The sequence below is a fragment of the Pan troglodytes genome, chromosome 6, assembly GCF_028858775.2.
Source record: "Pan troglodytes isolate AG18354 chromosome 6, NHGRI_mPanTro3-v2.0_pri, whole genome shotgun sequence".
In the NCBI taxonomy this organism is placed as follows: domain Eukaryota; kingdom Metazoa; phylum Chordata; class Mammalia; order Primates; family Hominidae; genus Pan; species Pan troglodytes.
In genome coordinates, this window is record NC_072404.2 from 7,214,809 (window position 1) to 7,227,811 (window position 13,003).

Consider the following 13,003-nt stretch of genomic DNA (forward strand, 5'->3'; position numbering starts at 1 on the left):
GGGGACAGATTGTATAGGGTGGGGGACAGACTGTATAGGGTGGGGGACAGATTGTATAGGTTGGAGGACAGATTGTATAAGGTTGGGGACAGACTATAGGGTTGGGGACAGATTGTATAGGGTTGGGGTCAGATTGTATAGGGTGGGGACAGACTGTATAGGGTTGGGGACAGACTTTATAGGGTTGGGGACAGATTGTGTAGGGTTGGGACAGATTGTATAGGGTGGGGGTCAGATTGTATAGGGAGGGGGACAGACTGTATAGGGTTGGCATAGATTGTATAGGGTGGGGGACAGACTGTATAGGGTGGGGGACAGATTGTATAGGGTGGGGGACAGACCATAGGGTGGGGGACAGATTGTATAGGGTTGGGACAGATTGTATAGGGTTGGGGACAGATTGTATGGGTTGGGGTCAGATTGTATAGGGTGGGGACAGACTGTATAGGGTTGGGGACAGACTGTATAAGGTTGGGGACAGATTGTGTAGGGTTGGGGGAGAGATTGTGCAGTGTTGTGGGAGACAAACTATATTGGATTGGGGACAGACTGCATAGGGTTGGGGATGGAGGGTGCCCCTGCCGCAGCCATTCTGGACCTGGAAGCCTCACACCTCCTCTTGGCCCATTTTCCAGGTCCTGCCTCTTCCTGGAAGCCGTTCTGTCCCCTCTCCTGCCCCCTCTCTTCCACTGGTTAACTCTTCCTGCAGAAGGGGGTCAGAGGCCACACGCCTCCTCCCTGGAGGTGACCTTCAAGCCCCTGTCCCGCTCCGTGATATGGGGCCTTCATGTGGCTCCAGGTGGGCAGGGTCCAGGCCTTCATCCCTGGGTCCCAGCACCCACACGGGGCCAGCACAGAACTGCGTGTGGAGGAGCGAATGGGGTAGGGCCCCGTAAGGCACTGGGGTCCTGGCTGGAGGTGCAGGTGGTCAGTGGGGGGGCTGGCATGGACCTCACCACTGTGCTCTGAGGTCACTACCTACCCTGAGGTCAGCAGGGCCCCTCCTGGCCCCACCCGTCACTTACAAGGACCCCTGCTCAAGAAGTCACCTGCAGATGCCGGGGACGAGTGGAGGGCGGGGGCGCCGGTGTCCATCTGAGGAGAAGTCTGCTCAGCATGGCTGTAGACAGCGGGTGTCCCCACGGGGTGTCCAGAAGCTGTTGCATGGACCATGCATCGATCCCGGTCAGCCCGGGGAGCACCAGTCAAGGGGGCCCCCCAACCCTGGCAGTCCGGGAGAGGAAAAGGAACCACTGAGGTTGGAGGCAGAGGCATCCCTTCGCCCCCAGAGCAGCCCTGGGCTGGGGGAGCTTTGGTGGGGGTGCAGGGTCCCTGTGAGGCGGCCCGGGCTTTTCCAGACCTGCAGGAGACCGAGCTGGGGGATGACAGGGACCTTTTCTGTCTGAGGTGGCCCCTGACATCCTGGAGTGGGCCTGAGACGTCCCCGGGGAGCACCAGAGTGTGCTGCACGAAAGGGGGCTCTAGGAAAGGACAGGCGTCCCACCTGCCACAGACGCACCCTCTTCACGACAGCTCGGCAGCCCAGGCCTCTCTCCCCGGCTCACCCTGCATCTCAGGACAGAGTCTTCCTCAGGTCACCTTTGCTGCTTTCCTTTAAAAAAAAAATTTTTTTTTTTGAGATGGGGTCTTGCTATGTTGCCCAGGCTGGTCTCAAACTCCTGGCTTAAGTGATCCTCCCGCCTCAGCTTCCCGAGTAGCTGGGGTCCCAGGTGTGAGCCAACAACGCGCCTGGCTTACTTGCTGCCCTCCTGGGCTCTGTTTTCTACACAGTGAAGAGAGGGTGGGTGTTGGGGGTCCCGGGGAGCCCTGTAGCAGCCGGGTCTGGGAGTGACAGTGAGGGGCTGCAGCTGAGGAGAGAGCTGTGCCAGGGTGGGCACTGGGCTCTCGTCCTCCTGGGTGAGGGGCTGGGCAGACAGGCCCCTCTCCTCCCTTCTCCTGGACAGAGCAGCACTGCCCTCTGGCCACCTACGTAAAGGCGCTGACGGGGCCAGGTGCCAGGTGCCAGGTGTCTGTGCTGACACTGGAGTGCCTGGCTGTGTCCTGGGAGCCAAGCAGTGTCCTGGGAGCCTGGGTGAAGGCCCGTGACCCTGGCAGGAGGTCTCAGAGAAGACAGCTCACCACAGGCCCTCAGAACACCCTCCTGGTCTACAGAGGGGACGCTGAGTCTGGGAGTGGGAATGTGGCTGGTCCCTGCTGCTCCCTCGCTCGCCCCTGTCCCCGAAGCCCCAGGACACCCAGTGGCCCTCTTTGGGCTGGACCCACCCTGGCCACCCTGGCCCTTCCGGCTGCCGGCCGGGGACGCGGGCATGGTGCGGCAGGCCTGCCTTGATTGTGTCGATGGGAGATGATTTTCAAGGTGAAATTTCTAGTTCACTAGAGTCACTTTCGTTCAAGGCGACGCACAAAATGTCATCCCGGCCTGTTCCGTGTGCAACGCGCTGTTCTCCCATCCCATTTAAATTTTCCCCACTTCCCTCCCTGACACCTGTTTAAATCAATATCTTCCTCTCCAGGTCGCGGGGAGAATGTGCCCAGCTCTCCACACAACGCTTCTCAAATCCACTAAAATCAACACAATAATTGAAATATTTTCAAGCTGATTACACCGCAGCCCGAGGCTAGCCTGGTTGCTAAGGGTGAGCTCCGCGGTTGCTAGGGGGAGTAAATCATCTTGCATTATTTGATTTTTGTTATAGATATGAAACCGCTACTCCCGCGATTAAATGTCTCTCAGCCTAACACCTATGGGACCTGGGGAGAGGGAAGAGAAAGGCTCCAACCTTGACCCTGTCAAATAAATATCTCTAACTTTTTCTGTCCTCAGGCTTCCCAGCCAAACCTGTCTGTGGGTTTTTTTTTTCTTCCCTTAACCTGACTTTAAATAACAAAGCTATGGGGACGGGAGATGAAGAGAGGAAAGACTGTCTGTTCTATTAGAGGGTGCTCAGCGCGTGCACGCCCCGACACCTAGCCCAAACCCCGTGCGATGGCGAAGCTTCGTGGAGCTAATAGCCTTCTCGGCGACGGCCACCCCAGAGCCGGTCCCCTCCTGCCGCAAGTTCAGCTCAGACCAGGACGACTCCTTCCATCCGGGCTCCTGCCCGACCGAGGGAGGGCTGCTGGGGACCTGGCTCCCCAGTGACCCCTGCCCACTCCTGACCTCTTGCTGTCTTGGCGAATTTTCTCCAGATCATGGCGTCCTGGGGTCACCACGTTCCAGGATGGTGGGACCAGAAGGGACAGCAGGATGGAGCCCCAGAGAAGGTCAGGCCTGCCTCAGTCCAGCCCCTGGACCGGCTCACAGCCCTTTCTGCTGAGGGCAGGGGTCTGCATGGCAGACACTGGAGGTGTCCTCACGCCCCCAGTCTCCAGCTCTCTCAGAGGCAGGGTCCACCATGAACACCCCTCATGTGGCCAGGCGCCCCCTTCCCCGGCCTCTGCCGGCCCCCACCCTCCCCAGGCCGGCCCCCTCAGAAGAGCATGGGTGTTCCCGGCCGGCCGAGGCTGCCCCAGCTGAGCTGTGAGCACTGTGGAGCAGAGCCGGCTGTTTGCGGCAGGTGGGCGGGTGAGGCTACCCTGCTGGGACCCAGCCAGCTGTTCCCATGAATGAATCTGAGTAAATTAGCAAACAGCACACAAACCTGCCACCTGAATCATTCCTGATGGCTCTAAGTGCCAGGCAGGCTGGGCAGCCCCCAGTCTGGGGCGACCTGGGCACGGTCCTGGGGGCTGCACGTGCTGGCCCCTTCCCCAGGGCTCCCCTGGTCCTGCCCCAGCGGCCCCTCATCCCTCAGCCTGTCCTCAGGGGGCCAGAGTTGACCTTCCTGTCACTGGGCCGCGTCCCTGGGTTAAGACCTTCTTCCCTCTCCCCCAACCCGCCAGGGCAGTGCCAAACTGCGGGACTCAGCCCCAAGCCCCACTACTGCCTCCATGGTGTCCCCACCCCAGGACAACCGGGGCCCTGCCTCACTGCCCCCTGAACAGCCTCATCCTGCGGGGCTAGTTCTGGTCCCTTCTTTTGCTGAAGTCCCCGCCGCCCACTCCAGTGGCATCCGGGCTGCCTGGCCTCCTCTGACGGGTACCGCCCGGGTCACAGTGCCTGCTCAGGTGCTCAGCACGCTACAGTTTGCCCTCAGCACCCCTGGGAAGGCTGTCAGTGCAGGCCCTGTCACCTTTTCCCAGGTGAGGTGGAGGCTGGGTGACAGGTGACTACCCCGGTCCAGAGCTTGAGACCGGAGAGGAGCCCGTCCCCTCCTTGCTGGGGCGTCCAGGGCCACAGCAGAAAGTCCCGGGTGAGAGCGTGCTGGCTCCTGGCTTCCAGCCTCACTCGGTGGCCAGGTACCCCTTCCCCAGGTGCTGCCAGCCCCAGCCCTCCCACGGCATCCTGCAGCCCTGGCTCCTGCCAGTATTCCCCAATGGATGCATTCTTAAAGCCATCCTGTCCAGGAACCCAGGATCCCTTTTCCCCAGCTCAGCATGGGCATAGCAGGAGCTGGTGGGCTGTGCACTCAGGGCAGGAGATGGACACGGAGGCCCCTGGAAGCAGGTGGACCCCCTTCCTGACAACCCTCTCGGGGCCCACAATTCATCTTCTTAGCTGTCCTTAGAGAACCAAGCACATGAGCTGCCCCCAAGTTCACACATGAGGAAACTGAGGTTCAGCCACTTGCCCAAGGCTGAGGGCAGGGCAAGTGCTTGCCCAGGAACGGCCACGCTGAGGGCAGGCTGCCATGCTGGGGGTGCCCCCAGAGCTGTCCTGGAGCTGCGAGCTTCATCAGAGCACCAGCAAAACCCAAACTCATCGGGTAGAAAACAAACACTGGCCAGACGCGGCGCTCATGCCTGGAACCCCAGGAATTGGGGAGGCCGGGGTGGGAGGCCCGCTTGAGCCAAAGAGTTCGAGACCAGCCTGGGCAACATAGTGAGACGCCATTTCTACAAAAAATAAAGAAATTAGCCGGGTGTGGTGGCACACGCCTGTGGTCCCAGCTACTCCGGAGGTTGAGGTGGGAGGATCACTTGAGCTGGGGAGGCGGAGGCTGCAGTGAGCTGAGATCGCACCACTGCACTCCAGCCTGGGTGACAGAGTGAGACCCAGTCTCCAAAAACAGTAAAAAATGAAAACATCTATATTCCTTTCTGACTATAAAATGCCCATTGAGAAGGATCTGGAAAAGACAGAAAAGGATAAAGAAGCAAACCTTGATCCTCTCGGAACCACCTGCAGTTAGGAGCAAGCCTAGAATGTTCTGGAAGGATTGAAGCCAGCCTTGTCTGAGGCCCTGGGAAAGTGGCCTGGACATGGGGATGTGGCTGGAGGACCCGAGGAAGATGCTGAAGTCCTGTGTGAGGCCCGGTCTGGGAGCCACAGCCCCTCCCCCACTCAGCGTCCGGCCTGCTAGGGTTTCCTGCTGGGCCTCCCTTAGAGCCCACGGCTCCCCAGGTGGCTCTGGCCCGGGAGCCACAGGCACAACCTAGGCAGGGGAAGCCGCATGCACAATGTTGACTCTTCCCTTTGCACGCTGGATGGTGGGCGTTTGCCTTGCGCCTTGGGCTCAGGAGGGGCTGGGGGGTCAGGAGGGGCCACGAAGGGGACCTGGCCTTGGCTGTCTACCTCCCACAGACACTGCCTGCCAGATGGGCGGTGTGGGGATGAGGTGCAGATGTGGGGATCAGGTGCAAGTGTGGGGACAGGGCGAGGGTGTGGAATGGGGTGGGGACGGGGTGCAGGTGTGGGGATCAGGTGCAGGTGTGGGGACAGGGCGAGGGTGTGGAATGGGGTGGGGACGGGGTGCAGGTGCAGGATGGGGTGCAAGTGTGGGATGGGGTGCGGGTATAGGGCTGGGCTTCAAGAGCTGCCCTGGACTCTGCCGCCTCAAAGTCCTCCAGCCTGGCACCCTGGAACCACGCCCCCCACCCACCTCAGTTTCCTCTTTCGTACGGGAGGAGAAGCCCCTGGGGTGCCCGCAGGCCTGAAGTGGTGGGGGTATGTGAGCCCCGCTGGAGGACAGCTAGGAGGTGCTTTGGGTGGAGCACAGCAGACGCTCACTGAATGGTGCTGGCCATCCCTTCTGGGCCATCCCTGCAGTCCTGAGGTGTGGACCGGGCATCCGTTGCCCCAGCAGGGCATCTGCTCGAGGCCATGGCCCAGGCCACTACCCTGCTTGGGGGGCACCCCCATCCTTCAGGGTCCACTCCATGCCCACCTCTGGAAACGTTGCGGGCAGGTTCTGTCCCCTGCACTGCGGGCAGCGTCCCCAGCATGGCCCCGCCCACAGCCAGGCACCCTGGGCCGGGTGAGTCCCCGTCAGATGCACCCGGAAGCGCGGCAGCCCAGCCCGGGCCTTAGACGCCGCTCTGTGGTGTGTGTGTGTGGGGGGCCTGCTCCTGACTGGCCTGTGGGGAGGGGTCCTGGTTTCAGCCCACCCAGCCATGGAGGCAGCTGCAGCTGACCGGGCCACTCTGGACGGCCTGGCGGTGGGACTGAGTCCAGGCTCAGTGTCCTGAGGGAAGGGGCTGAAGTACCACGTGCTTGGACCCCTGGACACAGGGAGGGCTTTTTCTGTCCGGGGCTGCATGTGTGTGTTGGAAGCAGCTGAACGTGTTGGGACCCGGCTGGGGAGAGGCCCCAGGGCTGACCTGCATGGGTCCTGGAGCCGGGGGAACGAGGAGCTCTGGCTGGGGGCAACCAGGGAGTTGTCACCCAGGTGTGCCGGGCAGGTCGGGGTGCTGGGGTGGGTGTCTCCCCATATTGTGCCAGGGCTTGGGGCATGGCCTCTGGGCTCTGACAGCTGGGGAGGGCTTCAGGGAAACCTGTCCCTCCAGCCGCGGCAGACGCCTGCCCGTTGGCCCCGAGTCCCTGCCCGCCTCCCCCACCGTGGGGCGGCTTGGAGCCTATGGGGTTTGGCTGCAGGATCCCTTCCTTAGTAGGGGCTCCTCCCGGCAGGGGAACCCGCACCCCAACCACAGACACTGTTTACCAGAACCCCCCCTCCCCCGGACACCCCTGCTCCTGCCCCTGGACATTCTCCCGGCACTGTGAGGGCTTCATCCGTCAGGGGAACGGTTCCCCACGAGCTGGGGATGGCCCCGGAGCCTGTCCTGTTTTCCCGGCGGCCACCTCCTACCCCGCCCGGCTGCGGGGACCCTCTGCGGCCATTCAGCCAAGCCATCTGCCGCCAGCGCCGCGAGTCCCCGGGCAGGAGCGTGGTGACAAGCTCGAGATATGTCAGTGCGGTTATCGGCAGAAGGCAACATCTGCCTACCCTGACATCAACAATGGTAGGCCATTTAGGCTGCGGCCCCCTCCCCGGAGCTGCAAACAACAGCTCCCTGTATTATATTTTCTCACTCAATTAGCACCACCGCCCCGCTGAAATAGAGGCCAATTTACCTATAATGACATCATTGTTAGGGAAGTGGCAGCGGGCTGGGCTGTCACCAGGTTGCGGAGACAGGTCCGTCTCTCTCCACTAACCCTGACGGGAAGGGCCGGGAGCCCGGGGTGGGAAGGGAAGGGGTGCCTCGCGGCCTATCGGCGGCCACCCCGTCACCTCCGACCACAGACATTGTTTCCGACAGTTCTCAGGAGCAGTGTGGCGGAAAATTGAGTCCAGATTCATTAGGTTTTTCAGTGTGCCGCTCAAGTCAGTTAAATTGATACATTTCCTAACGAAATTGAAGTGCTTTGTGCTGCCAGTGGAAAGCCGGGTGACCCGCCTCGGCCCGCTGAGCAGCCGAACGCGCTGACGGATCCATTAGGCCGCTCCCGGCCCCGGCCCCCTCTCCCTCCGTTCCTGGCCGGCGCTGTAAATCTCCGCCAATTTCGGTCCTAATCATCATTATAAACCCTTCCTCTGCCTGCTCCCGCGCCTCACCTCGCTGGCAGAACAGCCCCTGGCATGATCATCGCACCGGCCTGCAGGGTCAGCAGCCCCACTGGCTCGCCGCGGCCTGGGCCTGGGCCTGGGGGGCCGGGACCCCAGGTGGAGGAGCACAGCGAGGGGCCCCTGGGCTGCAGGAGGGGCCAGCTCATGTGGCATCAGCCGGGCTCCAGAGCGGAATGTGCGCCCATTCGACAGATGGGGAAACTGAGGGCAGGTCTTGGTTTCCAACTGGACGTTTTTGTTTTTTAAAGGAGGTACATACAGAAAGTCCATACATGTCAAGGGCTCACTGAGATTAGTGTGCACGCTCAAACACGCTGAGGGAGAAACCGGAGAAACCCCAGATGGAGAAACGGAACATTCCAGCCCCCTAGAAGGCCCCCTTTGCTCCCCAGTTCTGTGCCCCTAGCAGGGTGATGGCTCTTCTGATTTCATCACCAGGCGTGAGCGGGCCCCTTAGTGGAGTCACACGTCTTGTTCTCCTTGGCATCTGGAGGCTTTTGCTGCATGGATGCCTGTGAGGTTCACCCGTGCTGTTGCCTGGATCTGTGGCGAGCACCTTTTCAGTGCTGCGTAGTATTCCACCCTGTGCCTTCATCGCCATGGACTCGCCTGTCCTCCTTTTGCTTCCAGGTGGGGCTCTCATGAGCGAGTCCACTGTGCATGCCATTCATGAGTGTGGTCCAGCCATGAGCGCTCATTTCTTGATTCTTCTCTTGGCCACCCTCACCCTGTCCCCATCCATTGTTTAAAGTGCCATCGAGTGAGTTTTACAAATGTCAGGGTGAGTCCTCCCTCCCTCCCTCCCTCTTCCCTTCCTTCTCCCTCCCTCCCTCTCTCCCTCCCTTCTCCCTCCTCCCTACCTCCCTTCTGCCTCCTCCCTACCTCCCTTCTCCCTCCTCCCTACCTCCCTTCTCCCTCCTCCCTACCTCCCTTCTCCCTCCTCCCTACCTCCCTTCTCCCTCCTCCCTACCTCCCTTCTGCCTCCTCCCTACCTCCCTTCTGCCTCCTCCCTACCTCCCTTCTGCCTCCTCCCTACCTCCCTTCTGCCTCCTCCCTACCTCCCTTCTCCCTCCTCCCTCTCCCTCCTTCCCTCTCTTCTCCCTCCTCCCTACCTCCCTTCTCCCTCCTCCCTACCTCCCTTCTGCCTCCTCCCTACCTCCCTTCTCCCTCCTCCCTACCTCCCTTCTGCCTCCTCCCTACCTCCCTTCTCCCTCCTCCCTACCTCCCTTCTGCCTCCTCCCTACCTCCCTTCTGCCTCCTCCCTACCTCCCTTCTCCCTCCTCCCTACCTCCCTTCTCCCTCCTCCCTCTCCCTCCTTCCCTCTCTTCTCCCTCCTTCCCCCTCCTTTCCTCCTCTTCCCTCCCCACTCCCTCCCTCCCCCCCCCAGTAGGAAGGTGGCCGGGCAGTAACCCTGGGCCCACGTGAAGAGGGCGTCCAACTGAGGCCAGGAGATCAACTGCATTATGGAGACTGAGTGGACTGCCGAGAATGGGCCCAGATTTCTCACTGTTGAAAAAGCTGATAGGATACAGATGGGGAAGCTGGAATGAGCTCTGCAGTGTTGTTGAATTGACACTGCTGCTGTCCTACACAGGGATGAGGAAATCGGCATAGATGCAGGAGTGTGTGCACCGTGCACACGCTGTATCATCCTACCTGGAACCCTGGAAATACAGCACCTCAGGGGCGGTGAGCACACCTGGTGCCCAGACCTTGGCTTCTAACTGCCATTCTCTGTCAAGAGGAGCAGTGGCTCAGCTGATTTCCAGTGGGGAAAGCTGAGCCTGGAATGTCTGGTCCAGAAAGTAGAAGAGCGAAGTGAACGGAGGGCACTGGTCCCAGGTCACAAGAGCCAGCCCCAGGGCCCCATGGCCACATTTGGGACAATTTGCACATCCAGATAAATACGAGATCCTGGCCCATAGAATAAAACAGCAGCCACAAGTCCACAGTGACACACACAAAGGACCCCTAAACATGGGGATAGGAGGGAAAGGCGGGCTTTGAACAGCATTTGTCAGCCATCAGAGGGATAGCTGATTGTGGCAGGAGTCAATAGTGGATATTAAAACCGATGGGTGGGCCAGGCGCGGTGGCTCATGCCTGTCATCCCAGCACTTTGGGAGGCCCAGATGGGAGGATTGCTTGAGCTCAGGAGTTCGAGAGCAGCCTGGGCAATATAGGGAGACCCCATCTCTCAAAAAAAACAAAACAAAACAAAACAAATTAGCCAGGTGTGATGGCATGTGCCTATAGTCCCAGCTACTTGGGAGGCCGGGGCAGGACAATCGCTCAAGCTGGGGAAGTCAAGGCTGCAGCGAGCTATGATTGCACCATTGCACTCCAGCCTGGGCAACAGAGTGAGACCCTGTCTCAAAAAATACAACAAAATAAAACAGAACAAACAAGTAAGACTGGGCACGGTAGCTCACGCCTGTAATCCCAGCACTTTGGGAGGCTGAGGTGGGCGGACCACCTGAGGTCAGGAGTTCGAGACCAGCCTGGCAAACATGGCAAAACCCCATCTCTACTAAAAATACAAAAATTAGCTGGGCGTGGTGGCGGGTGCCTGTAATCCCAGCTACCCGGGAGGCTGAAGCAGGAGGATCACTTGAGCCCGAAAGGCGGAGGTTGCAGTGAACTGAGATTGTGCCACGGCACTCCAGGCTGAGCAACACAGTGAGACTCCATCTCAACAACAACAACAACAGCAAATCAGTGGACTCTGAGTGAAGCAGACGGCTCTCTGTCATGTGGGTGGGCCTCGTCCAAATAGTTGAAGGGCTGAATAGAACCGACTCATCTCCCCTGAGCAAGAGACCCTGTCTCTACAAATCGATAAATAAAAACAAAAAGTTATAGAAGATATTATGCTCCACGAAAGAAGCCAGACACCAAAGGCCACACAGGGTAAGTGTTCTATGCACAGAAAACCTGCCGAACTGGCAAGTCCCCAGAGGACGATGGCGGAGACAGACCAATGGTGGAGACAGATGGCAGAGACAGACCGATGGCGGAGACCGATGGCAGAGTGGTGGTTGGCAGGGCTGATGGGTAAGGGGTCTCCTCCTGGGGATGAGGATGTTTTGGAACCAGAGAGTGGTGGTGGTTGCATGCCGTTTCTAAGGGACGAACCGCTACTGAATTGCTGAATTTAAAATGGTGAATTGTATGTGATGTGGATGTCACCACAATCACAATCAAAAGCGACAGGACGGGGAGAATACAGACCTGACCCTGAGTTAAACCGTTCAGGGGAGGGGCGAGGTGACTCATGCCTGTGATCCTAGCACTCTGGGCGGCCGAGACAGGCAGATCCATTGAGGTTAAGCATTTGAGACCAGCCTGGGCAACCCTATCTCTACGAAAAATACAAAGATTATCCGGTGTGGTGGTGCATGCACCTGTAGTCCCAGTTACTCGGGAGGCTGAGGCAGGAGAATCGCTTGAGTCTGGGAAGCAGAGGTTGGAGTGAGCCTCCACCTCCCGGGTTCAAGTGATTCTCCTGCCTCAGTCTCCCCAGTAGCTGGCATTACACCACACTCAGCTAATTTTTTGTATTTGTAGTAGAGACCATGTTGGCCAGGCTGGTCTTGAACTCCTGACCTCAAGTGATCTGCCCAACTTGGCCTCCCAAAGTGCTGGGGTTACAGGTGTGAGCCACTGCACCTGGCCATCATTTTAACCATTTTGAAGTGTACAATTCAAAGCAGTGAGCTATGATTGTGCTACTGCCCTCTAGCCTGGGAAACAGAACGAGGCCCTGTCTCAAAAAAAAAAAAAAAGTCCATTAAAAAGTCAGGAAACAACAGATGCTGGAGAGGCTGTGGAGAAATAGGAATCCTTTTACACGTTGGTGGGAGGGTAAATTAGTTCATGTATTGTGGAAGACAGTGTGGCGTTTCCTCAAGGATCTAGAACCAGAAATACCATTGGACCCAGCAATCCCATTACTGGGTATATACCCAAAGGATTATAAATCACTCTACTATAAAGACACATGCACACGTATGTTTATTGCAGCACTGTTCACAATAGCAAAGACTTGGAACCAACCCAAACATCCATCAATGATGGACTGAATTAAGAAAATGTGGCACATATACACCATGGAATACTATGCAGCCATAAAAAAGGATGAGTTCATGTCCTTTGCAGGGGCATGGATGAAGCTGGAAACCGTCATTCTCAGCAAACTAACACAAGAGCAGAAAACCAAACACCGCACTTTCTCACTCATAAGTGGGAGTTGAGCATTGAGAACACATGGACACAGGGAGAGGAAGATCACACACTGGGGCCTGTTGGGGGTTGGGGGCTAGGGGAGGGATAGCATTAGGAGAAATACTTAATGTAGATGACGGGTTGATGGGTGCAGCACACCACCATGGCATGTGTATACCTTTGTAACAAACCTGCACATTCTGTACATGTATTCCAGAACTTAGAGTATAATGAAGGAAGAAGAAGAAGGAAGAAGGAGGAAGGAGGAAGGAGGAAGAAGAAGGAAGAAGGAGGAAGGAGGAAGAAGGAAGAAGGAGTAAGAAGGAAGAAGAAGGAAGAAGGAAGAAGGAGGAAGGAAGAAGAAGGAAGAAGGAGGAAGGAGGAAGAAGGAGGAAGGAGGAAGAAGGAAGAAGAAGGAAGAAGGAGGAAGGAGGAAGGAGGAAGAAGAAGGAAGAAGGAAGAAGAAGGAAGAAGGAAGAAGAAGGAAGGAGGAAGGAGGAAGAAGGAAGAAGGAGGAAGGAGGAAGAAGGAGGAAGGAGGAAGAAGGAAGAAGAAGGAAGAAGGAAGAAGAAGGAAGAAGGAAGAAGAAGGAAGAAGGAAGAAGGAGGAAGGAAGAAGAAGGAAGAAGGAGGAAGGAGGAAGAAGGAGGAAGGAGGAAGGAGGAAGAAGAAGGAAGAAGGAAGAAGAAGGAAGAAGGAAGAAGAAGGAAGAAGGAAGAAGAAGGAAGAAGGAAGAAGAAGGAAGAAGGAAGAAGGAGGAAGGAAGAAGAAGGAGGAAGGAGGAAGAAGAAGGAGGAAGGAGGAAGGAGGAAGAAGAAGGAAGAAGGAGGAAGGAGGAAGAAGGAAGAAGAAGGAAGAAGGAAGAAGGAA